At 43.2% G+C, this 6,480-nt stretch overlaps 1 pseudogene; it reads right to left on the bottom strand.

Moving 5' to 3' along the window:
- Positions 1 to 3,780: 3,780 nt before the first annotated feature.
- Positions 3,781 to 6,075, bottom strand: LOC144128933 (uncharacterized; annotated as a pseudogene).
- Between the last annotated feature and the right edge of the window lie 405 nt (positions 6,076 to 6,480).

Genomic DNA, 6,480 nt, shown 5'->3' with positions numbered 1-6,480 from the left:
TTTCTCATACATACAGAATTTCCTACAATTCTTTCATGCTTATACATGCTGGAAATTCAAAATAAAAGGTGAGATGTAACAGCTCCAATTCCTGCAATAGATAAGCAGGTACACACGTCGACTGACTCGCGTTTAATTAAGTTCGGAATAGAACAGACGTAATGCTCCGAGGTGCCAATCGAAATGAAAACACAGGGCTTATTAATGTCATATGCACAAAGTGGAACCAATTAATGCACCACAGAAAAAACATTCTGAAATATGCGGCGAAAATTTCCCAACATTGCCTTCAGTGATAATTTTAGAACAAATTAAAAGTAGTTCATATTCTGAAGAATTGGCATCAGTCATTTCAAATATTCTTTTTATAATGTAAAATCTATTTTCTGTCGACTGTAACACACTGCAGTTTTTGTTCCCTGCCCGGTATATTTCACTATGAAAAATTGCTCCAAGAAAGCAAAGCCTGAAGTGCTCCTGGAGTTGAGGGACACTACCAAGTAGCGACTCCAGGCAGGCAACCTCTTCGGGAGAGAGGGAGGGCAGATTCTTTGGCGCACCAAACATACATGCACCACTGACACGACGGGCATTCTGAGTATTTAAGTGACCAAGACAACCTAGGCACACATCTTTCACATTTTCTGCCAAGGGCACTGTTGTCGGCAGCAGGTTAAGTTCTTGTGAGAGCATCACTCGTTCGAGAATTTGTTGTCGAACACCTTTAGCCGCCTTGACAAATTTTATAATCTCACCATTGCCGCTCTCAAATGCAAAGGCTGAACGAGCCAAGAAAGGGCAAAATATACGCGCTACTTGCGCCATATGCAGGTTTTGTTGCATCTTGAACGTCACGCTGCGTGGCACATAAAGGCTAGCAGCGCGCTATACAAATTTTCCCAGAAGTCGCTCTGAAATGAGTAAAGTGACATAGAAGTACAACATCCATTTTTGTAATGTAAGAATGCCAGGACTATGAAGCTGCGCAAATGACAAGAAAAACAATAATGAGACTGTACAACACAATTCGAGCATGTTTGTTGCGTGTGCAAAGAGTACTGTTCACATGCTAAACTGCCTACCACGAACCTGGAAATGATATTGATACCCGCCGCGGTGGCTCAGTGGTTAGGGCGCTCCACTACTGATCCGGAGTTCCCGGGTTCGATCCCGACCGCGGCGGCTGCGTTTTTATGGAGGAAAAACGCTAAGGCGCCCGTGTGCTGTGCGATGTCAGTGCACGTTAAAGATCCCCAGGTGGTCGAAATTTTTCCGGAGCCCTCCACTATGGCACCTATTTCTCTCCTTCTTTCACTCCCTCCTTTATCCCTTCCCTTACGGCGCGGTTCAGGCGTGCAACGATATATGAGACAGATACTGCGCCATTTCCTTTCCACCAAAAACCAATTATTATTATTATATATTGATACCATTTTGTCAGGTGAGTGAACAAACGCGTGTTAATGACTTCCCAGTCGAAATCAAGAGGAAGAAATGGGCATGGGCAAGGCATGTACTGCGAAGGCAAGAAACCGCTGGTCGTTAAGGGTAACGGAGTTAATTCCAAGAGAGGGGAAGCGTAGCAGGGGGCGGCAGAAGGTTAGGTCAGCGGATGAGATTAGGAAGTTTGCAGGCATAGGGTGGGCGCAGGTGGCAAAAGACAGGGTTAATTGGAGACATTAGAGAGGCCTTTGCCCTACAGTGGGTGTAGTCAGGCTAATGATGATTATGACTATTTTGTCATGAAACCTGTACACTGCAACTCACCTGTAAGAGCACGCCATAGTGCTGTTGAGACACCTGAAATCACACTCCTCCTTTCGACACTCTAAATTTTGTAAGGCTCTCACCTTCCCTCATTTTTCTTCTTTTTAAGCTTTGAGGAAATGTCGCATTATGAAGCAACCTTCAACACGCCCTCTGCTAGCATGTTTTCAAAGATGCACACAACAAACATATAAAAAACTGAAACGCATGATAAAAGAGATAATGATCTGAAAAAACTTCATGAAAGTAAAAAACGGCAACCACACACTGTTTCTGATGAAGTGTTCTTTTTTTACTGTTTGTGCGTACCAAACCATGTAGCAGGCCTTGCACTGTTACATGCAATTATTGCACCGAAATGTTAATTATGGGGTTTCAGCGTCCTGAAGTGGCACATAAGCTACGAGAGACGCCATAGCGAAAGGCTTCAGATTAATTAAGACCCCTAAGGTTCTAAAATGTGCTCATATTACACAGCACATGGGCATATTTTGCTTCTATTGAAGGGCAGTTGCCATAGCTGGAAAGATGGTATTCCAGATGGATGGCATCATCCTGCCGATCTTATATGATTAGTCAAAATAGCTGTCCGAAAACATAACCCAGGAAAGATATTAAAGTGCCAGCAAGCAAGGCAGTTTTTCATGATGCAGCCTCGCTTATCATTTATTGTATTTACTTAGCATAGGCAAGTTAACAGATTAGGAGTAGAAATTTGGGCTAGCGGGTTCATCACAGAGAATCAAAGCATGCAAACAAAATGATGACGAGAGAGGAAGAAAGAAAAAAACATGTGCTGAAGTCAGCGCGTGTTTTTTGTCTCTCTTCCTCTTTCGTCACCGTTTTATTTGTGCTACTGTGGTTTTCCGCAAGTTACATTTCATGACCTGTGCTACTGCCATGCTTCTGGGCTAGGAATTTACACAGTGCTTTCACTTGAACGATGTGTTATCTCCAATGTGAGGCACTTTATAGCAAAATGAATATTGCCTCTGAGAGCAGCCCGAAGTGTCGAAGTTACTCTCTGGTAGAATGTGACGACAACAAGGAATGCAGTAAAATAGGAGCCAGTTTCTCCACTCAATAGCTTTCCAATACCTTCTTTCCCGCAAGTCGCGGAGCAGGCGAGTGAAGTGGAGAGGTAGTCGTAAGCTTAGAAGTTGCTTGTAGAGCTCCTCAAGTAAGCTTGAGCGTCCAGCAGTATAACGAACGAAACAGCTTTACCATTGAGCATCAATTCTTATCCAACAGACATGTGCTGAAAAGAACAAAATACGATTTTCATGGTTGTGAATCTAAGACAGAACAGATATAGCTGATACCCAAGTAGGCAATGTGAAAAAAAAGGCAGAACCTGTTAACCTGCAAGCATCTTAACAAAACCTTGCTTGCAAACATAAGATGCTTTGCCACAGTTGAGTTTGGTCACACTGAGTGCTAATATACAACTACCAGACAGGCTGTTCAAAAACATTTTCATACCCCCATATCTTCCCGACAATGCCGCCAGTCAGTTTCTTATCATTTTCGCTGCATAATGTCCACATTTAACTGTGCAGATAAACGTATTTAATTTATGTCTCTTACCATCTCTTATAAGATATACAGCAAAATACAGGGGGCCTTTACGGCGATAAAGCGAGTTGAAGCGCAAGAACCAAATTATGAATATTTTGCGAAGGTTTGCTATATTTTAGAATATAATGATTCCTACTGTGCAGAAGAATAATGAATGCTATATTGAAACATTTGCAATGCACTGCGAGGATGGAAGGTATGGTCTTAGTGCACACTTTCGCTTTTCTCCTCGTAGCAAAAATTTTTTCATAAGGTGAGGCACAACACTGAAGTCTAGAAATGATAGTGCACTAGAAGCTATCTGCCATGGTTAGCATATTCAAATTTTTAGTTTCTATTTCGAGCAATCAAATTTAAAAACACTGCAATGCTTCACTCGCACTTTCCTCTGTGTACACCTACCAATGTAGTAAGGCTCATGGTTGTTCGAAGAATCTAGCCAGTAGCCCGCGAGCTGCCTTGTGATACCCAGAAGAACACAGTGCATGTATTCAACTGTGTAGCACCACACAAGGTCAAGGGTTAAGGTAAGGCATGAGTGCCAGTGGTGATGGCCCCTTGAGTCCGTTCACTGGAATGTCATTTTTCAATGCCCGCTTCATGTTTCTACGTACACCTTCGTTGTTCCTTCTTGTACCAGGCACGGAGTCGAGGTATAGCCACCTGCCTGAGTAAATAATATGGGAAGAAAAGAAATGAAGAAAATATCTTTTGTAAAAGCTCTAATAAAGGAAAACATGGCTATTCTAATTTATGCAACGTAAGAAGGAAGAGGACAGAAGGAAACGGGTTGCAGTAAAGCATATTTTATTTTCATGCACAAGGCACACGAAAGAAATAAAAATCATTTTAAAGTATTTTACAGTAAACACATTCATTTGCACCCCACCTTACTCCTACCAGCAAATGCAAAGTTAGATTTAGGGCGGGTGCTAGATTTTTAGCTGAAGGAAATATGAAAACCAAACTGCAGCCCTTTAAATCTAGCAGTCTGTCAGCACTTCCGTAATTTTTTCAACACTGTGCTTAGCACATGGCAGCCTCATTTGCTCATGCGTCATGAAACATACAGGCAAACCAACCGGCACATAAACACAAATATGACAGAGGTTTACTGATATTGGAGGCGGGATGCAGTGTACTTGCATGTGATAACAATAAAATGGGCAGGGCACTGAGTAGCTTATAAATCTTGGGTGCCTACCAATATCGAGCATTAGCGTAATAATGAAAACAATGACAGATCAGAACCTCTATAAACGAAACAGACGAGGGCAAGAAATACATGTGGGCCAGGAAAAGCAAGGCAAAGGGATTATAAAGTGATTAGATAAAAAAAATACTGTTTATCGCCCAGTCAAAAGGAGCGCTAATTTTAATGCTAGAGTAAAAGGTAAATATTGAGCTTGTTGGCTGCAGCAATTTTGTGCTTTCGCCAAGTTGCAGACCTCTGCTGTGCAGCCGGACTAGGGGCTTCTCCTTGTTCTGCATTCGTAATCTTGCAACCGATGGACCAATTAATCTCACAATGCTGGTCATATGTGGACCGTTTAAACGACAGCCATCAGCTTTGTCTTCTATGCCCATTCTATCAGTGAATGCATTATATTTAGCAGAATTTGGCATACCTTCTTTGCTCGTTCCACATGAAAGGCACTACGGGCAGCCGAAAATTCTATTAAACTGGACATGGTTGCCCACAGATGCCCTGGCAACCGCATCGACGCAGATGCATGTAGCATAAACTCTGGTGTAGATCGATGTCGAGCCATGCTCCAAAAATGTTCTCCGACTTGTCCTATCTCATCAACAAACTTTCCCAGGAACAACAGCCTGTCTGGATGCTTGTGCGCGAACCAAAATCCATCCAGAATCGTGTTTTGATGTCTCGTCGGCAAAGGCAGCTCATTCTCTGTCAGTTGAGTCGGCCAAACTGATGCATTTCGTGACTTGAAAAGAGGGCTTCCATCAGGGTTCACAGTGACCATAACATCAGACTAGTTCAGCACACCTTTCTGATGCAAAGATCGGCGAATGATGCCGCTGGTTATATCATGCAGCACTTGACAACCTCCTTGTGCATCTTGCCTCAGCTGGCAAAGATTTTGATAAAGGACATCCTTCAGTTTAGTAATGAGTCCAGAAAATTGCTTCTTTAGATCAAGAAAGACGAAAAGTTGCGTGCACTTTTTACCGCTGAAATTGTAGAGCTGACATGGCATAGATCTCAGAACAGGTGTAATCTCAACTACTGTTTTTCATTTATTTAATCATCTTACGCATCTCTCACTTCATAGTCTTTATGCCCTGAGGCAGTAAACATCGCTTAAAAAAAAGGTGTAATTTGTCTGTCATGGATGTGCATGTCTCGCAAAAGTAGCAATTAACCACAGATTCACATTTTGACAACCACAGCTTTCGCAGCAGGTACATTGACGGTGGCAGACCACATCTCTGAAACCCAAACAGCGCGTCAACGAGCTTCAAGAGGTCGTCTGCCACAGACCAGGGCAAGCCGTGAGCCACAATGAAAGACATAATCAGAACTATTGCCACTGCTACTGTCGTCTTTGAGCCAGGCAACGTTTTTGAGCTGAAGTCCTCAGTACACTTGGCCAGAAGCTCTGAATGATCAAATTGCGGCACAGCTGTGTTTTCATGGCGCAGATCATAATACGCTCCCTAGTCTTCTACCCCTTCACTGGAGAGCTCCTCTTCAGCATCACTCATGCTGCGTCCTTTTTCGCTGTCGGTTCGGCTGTCTGCTCCGATCTCCACTTCTGCCTCACTGTCACTTTTCACTCCTGCCTCACTGTCGTTTTCCCCAGCGTTGGCGATTTATCTATTACTGCTCACCATGGACCTTGCATGTTCTTACGCGGAGCTGCAAGAGCTAGGCGATGGCAGTCTGTTACCGGCAGCAGAATTTAACACCGCATTCCGCTCAAGTTGAGACTGCGAACTGTGTCGTCGTTGGTACTATGGTGATTGTGATAGTAAAAGGTCAACCGAGGCACGGTTAAATGCTGACGGGCGCAGGTATAACTTTATTCGCTTCTTTCCGCTGCCTTCATTCATGTCGACGCCCTGCGTCCATCGTAATTAAGTGCAAGGTTTAAATACTCCGTAATTTTT

Source organism: Amblyomma americanum, chromosome 1 (assembly GCF_052857255.1).
Source record: "Amblyomma americanum isolate KBUSLIRL-KWMA chromosome 1, ASM5285725v1, whole genome shotgun sequence".
NCBI lineage: Eukaryota > Metazoa > Arthropoda > Arachnida > Ixodida > Ixodidae > Amblyomma > Amblyomma americanum.
This window is presented reverse-complemented; position numbering and strand designations above follow the sequence as displayed.